The 18,517-nt window shown below is 39.9% G+C and overlaps 1 protein-coding gene across 3 annotated transcripts in view; it reads right to left on the minus strand.

Annotated features, from left to right (window-relative positions):
- The window catches only part of ubtd2 (ubiquitin domain containing 2), a 72,576-nt gene that overhangs the window by 23,262 nt on the left and 30,797 nt on the right, over window positions 1-18,517 (minus strand). The gene's annotated exons all lie outside the window — the stretch shown is intronic.

Genomic DNA, 18,517 nt, shown 5'->3' on the forward strand with positions numbered 1-18,517 from the left:
GACAGAGTAGATGTTAGGAGGATGTTTCCATTGGTAGGAGAGACTAGGACCCGAGGGCACAACCTTAGAATTAAGGGAAGACCTTTTAGAATGAGATAGGAAGAAGTTTCTTCAGCCAGAGAGTGGTGAACCTATGGAATTCATTGCCACAGAAGGCTGTGAAGGCAAGGTCATTGAGTATATTTAAGACTGAGACAGATAGATTCTTGAGTATTAAGGTGATCAAGGTTTATGGGGAGAAAGAGGTTGAAAAACTTCTCAGCCATGATTGAATGGCAGAAGAGACTCAATGGCCTAATTTCTGCTCCTGTGCCTTATGCTCTTATGGAAATAAACCTACCCATCCAGTGGTATCACAGAACTGGGAATTGGGACTGGCCATAGAATGGCTACTGGAATGGGCCGAATGGGTTTCTGTGCTGGAAAAGTCTTTTATTCATCAAATTGAATATTCTAACTTCAATTTCCGGATTCAGATTCTGTGCACCTACTTCAATCCGTCTCCTTAAAAAGATACACGGTTGCTTCTATTTTTCATGCAAGTCCCAAATTCCCTTTATTGCATTCTGAATTGAATTTCTAATCAGAGTGAGATCTAGTGCAAAACCTCACAGTCTGTTTGCACGTGCGAGTGGTCATTAGTATTATAAACAACATGGAATCATTTTTAAATAGTATCCCAGGTGTTTAAGACAGGGAGGTGATAAAAACTGGGCAAAAAGGTCGAGGGGGATATAGCAGGGAAATGTAGAGAGCAAGAGAGAGAAATGTTGGTTCTCTAATGGCATTGATTAGTGAATTGGAGTCGGGAAGAATAAAGTTTTGATGATTGAGGTGGATTGGATGACAACAGCACTGGCAGAAACCCTTAGGTCTGAAAGTAATTTTTAAGCAACTTAAATGCCAAATATTACTCAAAGTTTCTGCTTAAAGCCTCAAATTTTTCTGGATTATTTTAAAGAAAGTGCCATCAAATAAAGAGATAATGCTGGTGCTTAGAAATCAATAGAGATAACTATTCACATCAAAATTTAAATTGCTGCTTGGTCACAGAACTTTTTAAATTGAAATGTGATTAGCTTCAGCCTACAGCTCAGAAGTACCCAGCAATTTATAATGGGTTCGTCTCTCTAACAAAGTTTGACATATTGTTAAGTACAATAGATAGCCCTCCCACCATTGGTGTCACTAAGATACAACTTGCCCTAAATCCTCCTGCAGGTCTCACCCCTCCAACAATGAGCTGGTAGCACAAATCTAGTTAAAAAATAACACTATTTTCTTCATGATTTGGAGATGCCGGTGTTGGACTGGGGTGCACAAAGTTAAAAATCACACAAGACCAGGTTATAGTCCAACAGGTTTAACTGGAAGCACTAGCTTTCGGAGTGCCGCTCCTTTATCAGGTGGTTGTGGAGGACACAATTGTAAGGCACAGAATTTATAGCAAACGTTTACAGTGTGATGTAACTGAAATTATACATTGAATAATGCCTTAATTGTTTGTTGACGCTTTCATCTGTTAGAATACTATGATAGTTGCACTTCTTTCATGTGTAAATCAAAAATGTTTTTAAAAAAGTTGCATTCTCCAGTTAATTGTAACAATGGAATATAAATTCTGTGCCTGACAATTGTGCCCTCCACAACCACCTGATGAAGGAGCAGTCCAATTAAACCTGTTGGACTATAACCTGATGTTGTGTGATTTTTAACTATTTTCTTCAACCAACTAGAATAATGCATATCTGACAACATATCTGTCAATGCTTAAAATTCCAGCTAAGATGTTGGGGGAGACCAGGATAGGAGCACGCTTCCCCCACATCATGTGATGGCCAATTGTCCATGGAATTGTCACTATTCTGGGTCAGCTAGTCCCACTTCAGGGAGCTGTCAGCCATTCAACTATACTAGGGATTCTTCAGCAATTTGAGCCAATGTATTAAGATTTGGATATGGTGGGCTTTGAGGGATGGGTCAGACAGAAGACATGACGTTTCAAGTAGGGGAAACACGTTCTTGAGGATGGGCAAGAATGTGCTCATAAGATCTGTTAAAAAGGAAAGCTCCTCCACCTAGCTTTGCAAAGTGAAACCTGCCAGGTGTGTTGTTGCCAATGGTTAAATATATCTTCAACCAGCTTGTTCAGACATGTTATGACATATACTGAGGCAGTTGGGACTTGAACCCTTTGGCCCAGAGGGAGACACACTACAACTGTGTCACAAGAGACATTCCACCATTGGTTAAATCCTGGTGACAGTGAGGAGGTCTGTAAATGGGAATTAATTGGCTCTAAGGGGCTCAATTGACTCACTGGACAATAGGCTGCCTGAAACCACTCCGCCCATGGTAAAATAGTAGGTAAATTGCCTACAATTATCTTAACAAGCATCCTCACCAGTTTCAAAACAGCCAATAAGGTAGCATAAAATCCAGCACAAAATTGTGTGGATGGATAACAAGCTTATCTTGAACTCCAGCCAATAAACACCACCTACTTCCCATTCTGCAGTGTGATGCTTCAACCAATCAATCAAAAAATGTTTTATACTACACAAAGCTTAACTTTAGTTTCTGGTCTCCATCCGATAGAAGGAAACATAACACATATTTGTAACAAAGTGAGCAAGTACAATAACAACATTAAGAAATCATTTGACTTTGAAGTCAAAATGTAATATCTTTAGGAAAACCTATATGGCTTTAAGAATGAAAGGAAACAGAAATGATTGGAATCATTGTTCATTACTCATAAATAACTTTTGAAAATCTAGTAAAATAAATAAAACACTACCCAGCTGCCAGTGATCAATATCTGTTTAAACTTTGGAAAACTACAACCCGTACTAAGTCATCATTTCTTATATAAATTAAAGAATCTAATATGTTTAACTGTAAATAAGAGGGTGCTAGTGTATAAATGTACTTTATGACAGTTACCGACAAATTATGTGCTTATTTTGGGGCATAAAAGTAAAAGCAAAAAATTATAATCACTCCAGACCTATGGGTTACCACTACTATAATCCAATGCTGTTATTCCACCACAAAACATTACTCCATTTGACATCAAAGCTCTGATGAAACCTTGACTTCTTTCCATCACTTCTTTATTTTAATTCAAGTCAGATGACCCTGGCATATGCTTCTAGTTGCCCTAGATTTGTAATTAAATAAATAGATTTCAAATGCCATTGAAGCAAACATTAATCAAAATAACACTTTCCCTGGTGACTTGCAAACTAACTACTTGAGTTGTTAGTTCACAACCATGAAACAAATAAAAATAGAAATGTTTCTGCGGGTGTTTGTTACTTGCCATTATACAAGTTCCCTTTTCATAGAAAATATGCAACATTCTGTCACCCCTCCTTTCAGTATGATCAAATGTTTAACTATGCAACCAATTTGTGAAACAAAGTTAACACCCGATTAACAGATTTGATGGCTGCCAAAAAAATTAAGTTTAGCAGTCACTACAGTCCACTTTACCCACCCCCAAGCCTGCTCATTGCCACTGGGATTTGATATGAACCCAACTATCTTATGACTGCACTTGTGTACAGTTTTACGCTGGCAGTAGCAGCTGTGTGCAAAGACCTATTATGAGCTCTGACAACTCCTCCTAATTTAGAACTTTCCATTTGAAACTCAAACGATGCACTTTGGATAGACTTAATTGTGTAAAAGTGACAGATTGCCAATTTCACTGCTAAGTTTAAATTCTACTTTAAAGTTTTCAAAAGCTGCAAAATCAATTTGGAAAACAACACAATCACTGAATCAAGTATTCTCAATGGAGGGGAAAGGATCCCACTGGTTACTATAATTAGGTTTTATTCCTGTGACCTAAAATAACGCTTAGTGCCAGCCTGTTTATAACACTTTGGTCTGAAGTTCTGGTTTTCCCTTTCTTCAATTAAAAAGGTGACTATCCATAATAAAAGCGAAGAAAATAAACCGATTAGAACCAGTAAGGGAAATCACAACAAATAAGTGGAACTCACTCTCTGCTGGAAAATCATAGAACCCATTGCAAGGACAAACATGCAGAATAAATTATTAAGCCAGACGGCAGGATGGATGCTGTAAAGTTTAAATATGGTGAGGGGCGATGGGGAGGACGTGTAGAGTTTGCCTTACAGAGAACTGACATGTTCAAAAATGCTCTTGCCAATTTATTAAAAAGAAATCGGCATATATTTAACCTTAAGGTAAAATAAACAGCTCTCAGAGTATCATGTCACATTTCATTAGAATGAGTACCTGTGGTAGCCATTTTCAAAATAGCAGGCAAAATAAAATCAGATCAGCAGGATTTCTTGTGGCTGGAGAAACCTGATTCATTGAACAACAGCAGATGTTAAAGTGTCAGTTCACTAACCAAAATATCTAAAACTTGATTCCTTCTCAACTTTATTACCAAGCTATCGAGAGATAGCGATGTTTAGATGAGGCGGGGCGGGGGGGATGTTGCATTACTGGCTAAGCAGCATCTCACAGCTTTGCTGAGGGAGGACTCTGTGGAGGAATCTTTCAGTAAGGCATTCTGGAGGGAGCTCAGGAATAGGAAGGGTCCAAACACAATGCTGAGGCTGCATTATGGATCTCTCAGCTGCTAGGAGATCGAGGGAGAGATATGTAGTCAGATTCTAGGAAAATGAAAAATCACAGGGTTGTTGTGAGGTTGATTTTAACTTCCCACATTTTTACTGTTCATATGGGGAGCAATGTGTTAGGTGAGTCCAGGAGGGTTTTTTGAAACAGTATGTGGATAGACCAACAAGGGAGGGGGCAATACTGGACTTGGTATTGGGAAATGAGCCTGGCCATGTGATCAAAGTTTCAGTGAGGGAATATTTTGGGTGTAGTGACCATAATTCCATAGGGTTCGAGTACGTATGGATAAGGGCAAGGGTGGGCCTCAGATGAAGGTGTTAAGTTGGGGGAAGACCTACGAATCAGACAAGAACAGGAGAATGTGGATTAGGAGCCGCTGTTTGAGGGTAAATTCATATCTGACACGTGGGATTCTCTTAAGGATCGGTTGATTAAAGTGAAGGATAGGTATGTTCCTGTGAAAATGAAGGACAAGAATGGCAGATTTTAGGAACTTTGGATGATAGGGGAAATTATCACCCAAGTCAAAGAAAAGGAAGCATAACTAATGTCTATGCAAATAAAAACAGAACAAACTCCTTGAAGAGTATAGAGAAAGTAGGAAGGAGGTCAAATGGGGAGTTGGGAAGGCTACAAAGGGCTATGAAATGTCTTTGACCAGCAGGGTTAAGGAGAATCCCAATGCATTTTATACATAGATTAGGAACAAGAGGGTAGCTAGGGAAAGAGTAGGCCCACTCAAGGATAAAAGAGGGAGGTTGTGTGTGGAGCCAGAGGAAATGGGTGATATCCTTAATGAGTACCTTATCAGTATTCACTGGAGCGAGGAAAAGGAGGGATGCTCTTGGGCAGGTCAACCTAACGAAGGAGGAAGTGTTGGGTATCTTGAAATACATTAAGTCCCCAGGGTCAGATGGAATCTATTCCAGGATACTGCTTGTGGGAAGAGAGGGAATAGCTGGGGCCTTAACAGATATTCTTGCATCTTCGTTGGCCTCAGGAGAGGTTCTAAAGGACTGAAGAATGGCCAATGCTACTCTTTTAAGATTAGATTGTCAATTGGTGGGAAAACCCATTCGGTTCACTTATGCCCTTTAGAGAAGGAAACTGCTATCCTTATCTGGTTTGGCCTATGTGTGACTCCAGACCTACAGCAATGTGGTTGACTCTTTAACTGCCCTCAGGGAAATTATGGATAGGCAATACATGCTGGCCTGTCCAGCAAAACCCTCATCCCACGAATGAATTAACAAAACATTCTATAAACATTACATTAAAACTTTTACAAAAATACTTTTCCACTCTTTTCCTTCCTGTCACTGATTTAACAAAGAATCCACTCACTCTTTCTTCTTCATCCTTATTGGCAATTTCATAATGCTTCAATCTCATTGGTTTAGAAAATGAGTCGTCTGTCCTGTCTTTGATACTATTTCCTCACTATGATATTATCAGCTTACATGGTCAATGATTTTCAATGCAAAAAAACCCTTAACTTCTAAGGGCAAGCCTAACATTTAAACCAAATTACAGCAAATTATGGCTCAATGTAGCATAGTAGAAACTTTATGATGTTGTATGACACAGGGCAGTACATATGCAATTTGATTTATCCAAGTGCAGTGAAAAGCTTTGCTTTGCAAGCAGATCACAGTAAACAAGGACATACAGATCATATGATGCTTAGATAGAGTGAGGCATGCAAGGTTACAGCAGCACAGGAAGTATGCAAAGCAAGAATAATTTTTAGACTCAGAACTTAGGTTTAAAAATGTTGAATAGTTATAAGAAATAAGAGAATAAGGTCTGCTGTAGACAGCTCACAAAGAGTCGCCCAGCATCAGCGCCATCTTGAATCATTCAAGACATAGCTCAGCTACTTGGAGGGAGTCAGGAGGGGTGGGTCGGGAAGACTCCAAAATTAATCAATTACCTGGTAGCAATAAGGTAAATTTAACATATCTCACTTACACACATACATACAGATGTACAGCATTCATGCAGCAATGTGGATGACTCACACTTGATTTGGGGAGCCATTTACTGCTTTCTGCTGCTATTGTCAAGTTAAACTCTCATTCAGTCCCATCTATTCAGAAATGCTTTCATGGCCATCGAATGAAGCTTGGACATATCACACCTACATTGTCTTGGGGAATCACTGAGTCAGGAAATCGTTTGCATAACAATTCCCCAGGGTTAGGGCATTTACATTATCTCTGACAGGGTCCCCATCCTACCATTGTACCTGGGTAACATGTGGTTATGGTTGAGGGGGTGTGGTTGAAGAAGAGTGGCCAGAGTACCTGTAAGCATTATTAACTGACCTGTATTAAGGGGATTTGTTTTCTTTGTTCGGGGCCTATTTGACTCGATTTTACACACCTGTGGAAAGGGTCAAAGGGGTCACCTAGCTTGTACCAGCTTTAATAAACTGTTTACAGAAGTTGGTGTGTGTGAATTGCATCTAGTGTGAAACCTCAGGAAAAGAAACTAACATACACTCTTACATAATCTATTTCAACTCTGCGTTTGGTTTCACTGCACATAGGAGCATCTAGGTCACTCAGGATGAAATGACTAACATGATTAAAGTTGGCACACCCTACAAAGAGATGGAGGACAATGTGGATGAGTGCACCATTATACTCCATTTGCTACATCTGGCTTGTCACCCTTGCTTAGTTCCACTGCTACCTGTTCTAACAGTGTATCTCATGACATGGCTTTGCCTCATATTCTTCCCTTTATCCTTTGTAAGATGCCCAAAAATTCTAACATCTGTGTCTGGTCCTTTTACAGTCGCTTCACACATAGTGATATTCAACTCTTCTTCACTGTCACTACCATGAACATTGGGTTTACTGTGAAGCAAGTATTGCATTAGCAAAACCTTTGTCAAGTTAAATGTTAGTATGACTATGGCCCTACTATTTGGTCCCCTCCAAAGCACATGTAACCCTTTTGGCATCCTCCTCCATGGCTTCCCACTCAAAGTTAATGACACACCACCCTTGAATCATGTGTGACTTTTTGCTCGGCTATAAGCTAATGTGCGAAAGGAACACCTGAATGCAGTCAACTATCTTACATCTGTGACAGAAATACATCAGACCTATGAGAACGTAGTTTGGACTGGGAGACTGTAAATCATAGGGGAGTCACAAGATCTACATCACTTACCTGGAAGTAGAGAACTGGCTCACTCTGAGTTAAAAAGAAAAACGAAAAAAGCAGCAACATCACAGAAAATCTGTGAAGTCACTAGTTGGTAAGAAACTGGGACTTACTTCATTTTGCTACAAATTGGAAAAGAATATTATTTTAAAAGTAGCAGCAATATTGAGATTCAACTGAGAAACAAAGAATAAGGCAAAGACAGGGCCAATATAATAAAGCAATACAAGTAATCTGAAGTAGTTAATATTAAGGAAATAATTTTAAGACAAGACTGCTTTACTCAGTCAAGTAGAATAATGTGTGGCCCATAATTTGTGGGAAGTCGAGGACACTACCAGTATCCTGGACGACTATATTTGCATGAAGTGCTGTTAGGTGCTGAAGTTTGAGATCTGGGTTACAGAGCCTGAGTGACGGCTGGAGATGCTATGGCACATCTTTAGGCTGAGAGTTACATGGATAGCATGTTCAGAGAGAGGTTCTGCAACAACTTAAGACATGCAAGGAGAACCTGTCCCCAATAGTAAAAGGGTTGAGAACGCAACAGTAGATTCAAAATTATTTGCAAATGTAGCATGAGAGATGCGAAAAAAAAAAGACTTCTTACTCAATGTTAGGTTTGAAATTGCGTTGCCTAAAAAGTGTGGTGGTGGACAGTACATGATTTTCTGAACAGAAACAATTTGCAAAAATATGGGGAAAAGACAACAGAATAGCACTAAGTCACAGTGGTCTTTGGAGAGCTGGTATAGATTCAATGGGTTGAATGACCCTCTTCTGTTGGTAACAATTCTGCAATATTATCTATCATCGAATGAACCTGATTCTATGTCTACATCACTCTTTGCTTATAGTGACTGAAATTGTCCTCCATAGCTTTTTCATTTCTATGCTTCGTTGTCAAGCCTTTACCAGCTTCCCAGATTCCACCACTTAAAATGATCAATCACTTAGAATTGTATCCTATACATTATGCTTGTTTGCCTTTAACAGTTTACTGTCTTCAGCATGGTGAATTCAATACCCACATCCATTTTTTTGCAAATGCCTGTCTTGATGCTTCTCACCGCATCTTTACCCCATCTTTATTATTACAAATCCAATATGCCAAAGTGTTCACAGTTCTTTCAATTTCAATCTCCTCTGCTTTCCTTTCTCTATTCCATTATCAGTAGTCAACTTTTAAGCTATTTTGCCACTCCTTAACCAAACTCCCAGTCCTCAAAAGCCTTCTCAAAACTTAGATTTTGAAAACTGTGATTTTTAGGCAGCAACTTATTTCTCTGAAACACACAGTGATGAATCACGTGAAATATCATATATAAGTAAAAGGTTATATTGGATTTGCACAGTTTTTCATTTGATCATATTTTCACGTGCTTAATTATGCCACGAAGCTGCACAAATTTCAGTTGAGGTCTTAGTTTGGAACAATTCCAAAACAGTTTCAGTCTACTATTTGTGTGATCTCTTAAACAGCCCACATTTAAGGCAAAATGTTCTTCTCAAATAGCAATCTGATTTAAAGGGTTTTGAAATGGCCAGTAAGACCAGTGTGTGATCTATGTTCCTAAACAATATTTTACTTATTTATGGAAAGCTCAAGACAGAAGATGAGATTTAAAAAGGCGGCTAAGGATGAGGCCTTTTTGAGATATGAGCTATTTCACATCAACCTGCGCATTTAACATCAAAGAACTGAGGCCATTATCTTCCAAGCTCTTTTGGTTAGAGGCATGGTGACAGAAAACAAGACAACTGCTATTCTGAGACAATGTAAATCATTGTTTAGACAGACATATTACTCAAGGACAGTCAACAGAAAACAGTTAAAGGACCAGTGATCACACTAGAAAGAGTACAGAAATGATTTGCAAGGATGTTGGCAAAACAGAATATTTCCTCTATGGGGGAAATTGGATAGCCTGGGACTGTCTTTTTTGAAGCAGATGATAATGAGGGGAACTTTCATTGAGCATATACAGTTGAGAGGGGTAAGAGAGCCATTGTCTATTTCAGATAGCAGAGAGTTGATAACCAGAGTATGGTTTGAAAGTCACTGGGAGAAGAATGAGAGCAGAATTGAGGAGAATGTTGTTTCCACCCAGAGGACTGTGGGCTTTTAAAAACTTAGTTCCTGAATAGACAGTAGAGACCAAAATCCTCACCATAACAAAATTACTTTGATTATGCACGTAAGGTACAGGTAGTTCTTTAACACAGTGGTTGCGTTCTTGTGCAACCCTGCATTATTAGAAAAATCTAGCTCTAGAAACAGCAGTTCAAGTGTTTGCGATGTAATCTCGTTACAGCCAACACACATCTTAAAGGTTTGCGCTTTAAAAACCATGTCCCCAATTCGTCAATCGCGTTACAGGAAACTCAAATTACTGAAATGCATGTTATAGCAGAATGACCAGTACTGTAACCTACAAAGTTAGTTATCAAGAGCTGGAAGGTGTGATTAAACTAGATAGCATTTTTGGCCATCACGCATATAAATCGGCCAAGTACTCTCCCTTTGTACCATAAACCTTTTATAGTTAAAGTCATAGAGATGTACAGCACAGGAACAGACTCTTTGGTCCAATCCGTCCATGCCAACCAGATATCCCAATCTAACCTAGTCCCACTTGCCAGCACTCGGCCCATATCCCTTCCTATTCATATACCCATCCAAATGCCTTTTAAATATGTTGCAATTGTACCAGCCTCCATTACTTCCTGTCAGCTCATTCCATAAGAGTACCACCCTCTGCATGAAAAAGTTGCCCCTTAGGTCTCTTTTATATCTTTCCCGACTCACCCTAAACCTATGCCCTATAGTTCTGGACTCCCACACCCCAGGGAAAAGGTTTTTGTCTATGTATCCTATGCATGCCACTCGATTTTATAAACTTCTATAAGGTCACCCCTCAGCCTCAGACGCTCCAGGGAAAACAGCCCCAGCCTATTCAACCCCTCCCTATAGCTCAAATCATCTAACCCTGGTAACATCCTTGTAAATCTTGTCTGAACCCTTTCAAATTTCACAACATCTTTCCAATTGGAAAGAGAGCAGAATTGCACACAATATTCCAACAGTGGCCTAACCAATGTCCTATACAGCCGCAACATGACCTCCCAACTCCTGTACTCCATACTGTGACCAATAAAGGAAAGCACACCAAATGTCTTCTTCACTATCCTATCTACCTGCGACTCCACTTTCAAGGAGCTATGAACCTGAACTCCCAGTTCTCTTTGTTCAGCAACACTCCCTAGGACCTTACCATTACCTACTAAGATTTGCTTTCCCAAAATGCAGCACCTCATATTTATCTAAATTAAACTCCATCTGCCACTTCTCAGCCCATTGGCCCATTTGAGGTAAACTTCTTCATGGTCCAGTACACCTCCAATTTTGGTGTCATCTGTAAACTTAACAACTATACCTCTTATGCTCACATCCAAATCATTTATATAAATGATAAAAAGTAGAGGATCCAGTGCCAATTCTTGTGGCACTCCATTGGTCACACGCCTCCAGTCTGAAAAACAACCCTCCACCACCGCCACTTCTACCTTTGAGTCAGTTCTGTGTGCAAGTGGCTAGTTCCCCCTTTATTCCACGAGATCTAACCTTGCTTACCAGTCTGCCATGGAGAACCTTGTCAAACACCTTATTAAAGTCCATATAGATAACATCTACCGCTCTGCCCTCTGTGTGTTTTTTGAAGAAGTAACAATCGAGTTTGAGAGACATCATTTCCCATGCACAAAGCCATGCTGACTATCCCTAAATCAGTCCTTGCCCTTTCAAACACATGTATATCCTGTCCCTCAGGATTTCTACTTGCCCACCACCGACATCAGGTTCACTGGTCTACAGTTTCCTGGCTTGTCTTTACCACCCTTCTTAAACAGTGGCATCATGTTAGCCAACCTCCAGTCTTCCAGAACTTCACCTGTGACTATTGATGATACAAACATCTCAGTAAGAGGCCCAGCAATCACTTCCTTTGCTTCCCACAGTTCTAGGGTACACCTGATCAGATCCTGGGGATTTATCCACTTTTATGCGTTTCAAGATATCCAGCATTTCCTCCTCTAATATGGACATTTTTCAAGATGTCACCATCTATGTCCCTACATTCTACATCTTCCATGTCCTTTTCCACAGTAAATACTGATGCAAAATACTCGTTTAGTATCTCCCCTATCTCCTGCTGTTCCACACAAAGGCCGATTTGCTGATCTTTGAGGGCCCCTAAACTCTCCCTGGTTACCCTTTTGTCCTTAATGTATTTGTAAAAACCCTTTGGATTCTCCTTAACTAAAGCTATCTCATATCCCCTTTTTGCCTTCTTGATTTATCTCTTAAGTATACTCCGACTGCTTTTGTTTCTATATTTAATGCTAACGTCAAAGGCTGCCCCAACTGCAACTTAAAACAAGACAGCAATTTCAAATCATTTCCATTACCTTTTTTTTGTTTGTTAAATGATGTCCAGAAGCACGAGTGCAATATTAATATTTGCCTCAAGCAAATTCACAATATTTTAAAGCATTCAAAAACTAGTATGGGAGCAGCACGCTGTATACTATATCAAACGAGTCCAAATAACCACCTGGCTTTCTAAAAGGGATGAAAGAATGTGAGTTCTGGATCTAGATACATAGTAATAAACCATAATTGAAAAGGAGTCGAGAGTGTAGTGCTGCAGGCCAGGCAGCATCAGAGGAGCAGGGGAATTGATGTTTCGGGCAAAAGCCCTTCATCAGGAATGCCTGAAACATCGATTCTCCTGCTACTTGTATACTGCCTGACCTGCTGTGCTTTTCCAGCACCACACTCTCGTCTCTCATCTCCAGCACCTGCAGTCCTCACTTTCTTAATTATTAAAAGGATCCTTTCAATAAAATTTGTTCATGGAATGTAGGTGTTACTGGCTCGATCAGTCCTAACTGGCCAACACTAATTGGCCTTGAGAAAATAGTGGTGACCTGCTTTCTTGAACCATTATAGTTTTTGGAGCATAGGTACATCCACATTGCTGGTTGGAAGAGAGTTCCAAGATTTTGACTTTGACAATGAAGGAACAATAATATTCCAAGTCAGGATGATGGCTGCCTTGGGAGAGGAATATGCAGACGCTGGTATTCTCATGCATCTACTGCCCTTATCCTTACAGATGGTAGAGAGTGCAGGTTTGGTGGGTGCTATTGGAGGAGCTTAGGTGAATTAATGCTATACATTTTGTAGATGGTGCACACAGTTACCAGTGTGTCAGTTTTAAAGGGAATGAATGCTGAAGATAGATCAGCATGGGATGCTTTATTCTGGACAATACCTTGACAGTCACAGTCACCTCACCTCTGGAATATAGGCTCTTTTCTCATGGTTAGATCAAGAATATAATGAGGTCAGAAACTAGGTGACTCTGCTGAAAACTAAACTGAGCTTCTGTGAGTGGGTTATTGGGAACAAATGCCGAAATGTTGACAGGGCCAACAGCCTTTGTAGCATCCAGTAAGTTTGCCTGTTTCTTCATACGTGCAGCTAGTCAGGCTGCATCCAAGGAGCGAGAGAATTGGTGTTTCAAGCATAAACCCTTCACCAGGAATGAGGCTTGTGGCCCAAGGGGGCTACAAAATAAATTTGGGGGGGTCGGGGGGAGGGGAAGAGAAGAGGAAGAACAATAGCTAGGAATACTGTGACAGATGAAAGTGGGTGAAGGTGATAGGTCAGAGAAAAAAGGTGGAGCAGATAGGTGGGAAGGAAGATGGACAGGAAGGACAGTCAAGAAAGTGATGCTGAGTTGGAAGGTTGGATCTGGGATAAGGTTGGGAGGGGGGGCGGGGGGAGGAAATGAGGAAACTGGTGAAATCCAGTTTCACTGTAACTCCCCCTCCCACTCCACCAAGGACATGCAAGTCCTGGGCCTCCTCTACTGCCAAAACCTAACCACATGGCGTCTAGAGGAAGAACGCCTCATCCTTTGCCTTGGGACCCTCCAACCATATGGGTCGCATGTTGATTTCACCAGTTTCTTCTCTTTTTTTTTTACAAGAACTTAGCCAATTTGGTCAGTAGTTGTGCTAATGGACCACTATGGGCGATAGAAAGTGGAGTCGCCACTTGGAGCATATTTTGTGCCCTTGTCATCCTCACTAGTTCTTCCAATTGGTTTTCAACATAGCGAAGTATTTATTCATCAGCTAAAGCGTGGTAAGTTGGAACAAGCAGGATGTTTCTTTGCCCATATTTACTATTAGATACTATTACAAATCATGGGGTACAGAGTCAATGCTGAAGACTTCCAGGACATTTCCATCCCTACTATATGTCAATGTGCTGTGATCTCTTATGGCTATATTCTGATGCAACAAGATACACCCAAGGATGGTGCCTAGGGTATTGCAAGGTGCGATTCTGTAGTACACATATGCCAAACTGTGTTTGACCAGCTTATTGCACAAATCCTGAGAAAGATTCCCATTATTGTCATTTCCAGAGCCAAGATTGATACAAAATTTTCAAAATAAATTTGTAGTGGTTGACTGATGGCTTGTTAGGCCAGATAGCATTTAAGAGGCAACCACATTCATGTGGGTCTGAAGTCACCTGTAAACCACATCAAGGATGGCAGAGGTCCTTCTCTAAAGGCCATATGCTCACCATGCAACTTTGATACTAAAATAAAGTGCATAGTAAGTATCCTGTAGGGTGATAATTATCCCAATTGGATCATTACTTACAGTGTATTTGCCCAAACCCAAGGGCAAACTGTGACATAGTGGTAACGTCACTTGACTGGTAAGTCAGAGGCCTAAGCTAATCTCCTGGGCACACGGATTCAGATTCCAGCACTGCAGCTGGTGGAATGTAAATGTTTCAAAATAAAAATCTGGAACTGAAAGATCAGAGTAGTTGTAGACATGAAACTATTGTTGACTGTTATAGAAACCTATCTGGTATTAGGTCAAAGTGCATTATCTCTTAAAGGAAGAAAAGCTGCTATCCTTATCTGATTAAGTAGATATGCCCACAAGTACTAAGAACATGTTCAGATACTGTGCCCTTTCAGTGTACTTTTCACAGTAACGCTTCAACCAGTTAGCATCCTTATCTTCGGCAGTAAAAGTTCTTTATTTCTTTGAAATGTTACTCTTGAGATCTTGCCCTGGTAGAAAAATTAGAGGGGACATAAGGAAAAACTTTTGCCACCAGAGGGCTATGAGCATCTTAAATTGCTGTTTTGAGGCAGAACCTGGTTATGCACTTGAACTGCTGTAATAAAAGGCTCTGGACCAAATGCTGTAAATTGGGTTAGAAATGGGCCATTCGTTTTTATTTATTTTTCAGCCAGTGCAGACAATGTATTGAATGGCTACTTCTTGTATTGTTACTTTTCAATGGTTGAGTACACGGTAAGTTTCTCTTTCTTCAGCAATTACACCACAGAAACAGACCCTTCAGGCCAACTTGTCCATGCCGACCAGATATCCCAATCTAATCTAGTCCCACTTGCCAGCACTGGCACATATCCCTCCAAACTCTTCCTAATCATATACCCATCCAAATGCCTTTTAAATGCTGCAATTGTACTAGCCTCCACCACTTCCTCTGGCAGCTCATTCCAAATGCATACCACCCTCTGTGTGAAAAAGTTGCCCCTTAGCTCTCTTTTATATCTTTCCCCTCTCACCATAAACCTATGCCCTCTAGTTCTGGACTCCCGCACCACAGGAAAAAGACTCTCTATTTATCCTATCTATGCCCTCATGACTTTATAAACCTCAATAAGGTCACCCCTCAGCCTCCAAATTTCCTTGGAAAATAGCCCCAGCCTATTCAGCCTCTCCCTATAGCTCAAATCTCCTTTAAACTAGATTACAACTTCATATGTGACTAATTCATCAACATTGTAGAGGCCTGCCAGACATTTCAGAAAGCCCAATGTCTACTTTATTGGTAGACAAACTCACAGCCTTTACGAAATATTTTCATTATTTGAGTTCTAATCTGTCATGGCTAAAAACTAAAAATCGAAAATGAAATAAACGGCAGTACAGGGTGGCTCAGTGGTTAGCACTGGAGCCTTGCACTGCCAGGGACCTCTGCACAGATGTTGCCTGATGCCAGAATTGAACAGAGTTTGCACGTTCTCCCCGTATCTGAGAGAGTCTCCTCTGGGTGCTCCAACTTACTCCCACAGTCCAAAGATATGCAGGTTAGTTGGATCAGCCATGTCTTGGGATGTGCAAGATACATAGATTAGCCATGGGAGATGCAGGGTTCTAGGGATCGGGTGGGGGATGAATATGGGTGGGGTGCTCTTCAGTGGGTAGGTGTGGACTGAACGGGCTGAATGGCCTGCTTCCACACTGTCTGGACTCTTTGATACTATAAACCTCCAATGGGAAACAGTGATCACAGAAAACATAACACAAAGCCTAACTCAAAATATAGCAACATATGTCACTACCCATGACACCATTATCTGGCTTAGCAACAGTAATATCAAATTATAATTGTCGCTCGACATCAATATTAGCAACAAGAAATTATAATTAACTATTTTGCGTCATAGCATCTTTTCTCTTATGATCTGGAAGCGGTGTTCAGAATGTGTGCATCTGTAACGTATTATTGGGATTCAAATTATTTCTTTCCCACCTCAACCTCCCATGGAGAATCTTTAATACTTAAATTTCATCGAGTCCTGAAGTTTTCATATGTCTAGAGTGAAATATTCTAGGTTATACACACCTGCCTCTGGTCAGATGCTTCAGGTTTTAGTTTCTTTTGGCCCCATTATATCATGGGATATTCACTGACAATACAGTGCATGAATTTTCCACAAAACCAACAAGTCAAAATAATTAATTTTCCTAATATGTATATTAGCTTTACACTATGGCAAGTTGAAAGGTCAGTTGTTTTTCATTTTTCTCTGCTCATTTCAAAACCAAAACAAACTGAAGTGCTCCTCAGTTGATTGCAAGCAAATTCTTAACCTAAAAGAAGTGTGGCAAGTTTCAATCAAGATTAGCTTGGGCACTTGGCTGATGCCTTCTCGTTCCCTTGTAAAAGCTGTGTTTCCAGAAGTTTGGGAAAACCACCCAATAGTCGTTCTAAACAACAACTTTTAAAAAATTCAGGCACAAAGTGTAAGGTTTTAATGACCAAACTGCCTCTTAAAAAAGACCAGTCACCCGCTGCTCAACATATCTTTGTCAGAACCAGAAAAGGACAGGTTCCAGGACGAATTCTTGTTTCATCTTTTTAAAATTTTGACCTCCCATGAGAACCAGATGCACTACCACTGGCAGTTTCACTTACTGAACATCAAAATAAGGTTAATTGTCCACTAAGATGCCATCTGAAACATCTTGGAATGCTTGCTAGTTTCTGTTGATTTGAGTTGTGGTTCATGTTACTATATATACGCAACATTAAAATGTGAGAACAAAAGTACATATTATAATTTATATTTAGTAGCAGAACAGAATGAGCAGGATGCTCTTCAGAGGGTTGGTTTAGACTTGATAGACTGAATAGCCTCTACCGGCACTGTAGGGATTCTGTGATTCTATAATGCCCATGGGCTGCAGGAAATAGAGCAATGTCTGGAAATTGTACACATTTATTTCTAAAATGAATTCCTTAAACTACATGAATGAGGCAAAATAGGAATCATAGCAGCTCAACTAATTTAAGACCGAAAATGGCAGACAATTTAAAGTAATAGAATCAGGTTCATTCATTACCCAGAAGAGCCATGTGAACAAAGGAGAAATTCAAACATTTCACCTTCAGTCTGACATAAATTTAATCGCTAATATACAATTAAAAAGAATGAAGATTGATGGTGCTGCGAAGTTGCTAGTGCATTTGCACTATCAGTGATTGCAGCAAGTAGAGTTTGGGACACAGCCAGACATTGGGACTGACTGACAAACTTTAATCCTGCTAACCACGGCAGCCCCTTTCTAAGCAGTTAAATTTTAATACCTCGACAGAGAAAGCAGCATCTGTGTGTCTAAACATTTAATTACAGGCAGGTTGTAAAAGATGTTTGAAAGACTTCCTGAGTATTTTTCATATCCAGTTCAGCAATTGACTCATACTCTGTGTGATGTCAAATAAAATCATAGTGACAATGCTTACTCCAGGGTCAGGTCAGGATTTGCTGCGAAGTTTAACTATGGTGCAAAAATGCAACATTTCCACCAACATTAAAAATAGTAGTATAAATAACTGCTCAGTATAAGTGTCCTCAATTGTGTTTTGAAATTATGAATATGTAAGATCAAATGTATATAATATTTTGTATATATGTACACACATTAAATGTGGCTGCCTCCAGGGTAAAAAAAACCCCTCTATTTTCTATAACTGCTCTTTCTAACTTACAAAACATACAGCCATATAGCCTCATCCTTTTAAAAACAAAAGGCTTAAACCACCCAATTAGTTATGATATTACCTCACGTGGAAGATTAAAGCCACGTGCATCTTTATCATTCCATCTGATCAGAACATTCATGACGTTTTTCATCTGAGAATAATGAAAATATCTAACATTGATACTGATCCTAACACTACACAACACAAGCTTTAAAAAAGGGAAAAGGGATCAGCGTGCATTACTTTTTGATAAATCCAATGTTTCATATTTTGACATTTTTGTTGTAGCTAGAATGGAAACGTTTAAAGATAATG

This window comes from Chiloscyllium punctatum, chromosome 20, assembly GCF_047496795.1.
Source record: "Chiloscyllium punctatum isolate Juve2018m chromosome 20, sChiPun1.3, whole genome shotgun sequence".
NCBI classification, from domain to species: domain Eukaryota; kingdom Metazoa; phylum Chordata; class Chondrichthyes; order Orectolobiformes; family Hemiscylliidae; genus Chiloscyllium; species Chiloscyllium punctatum.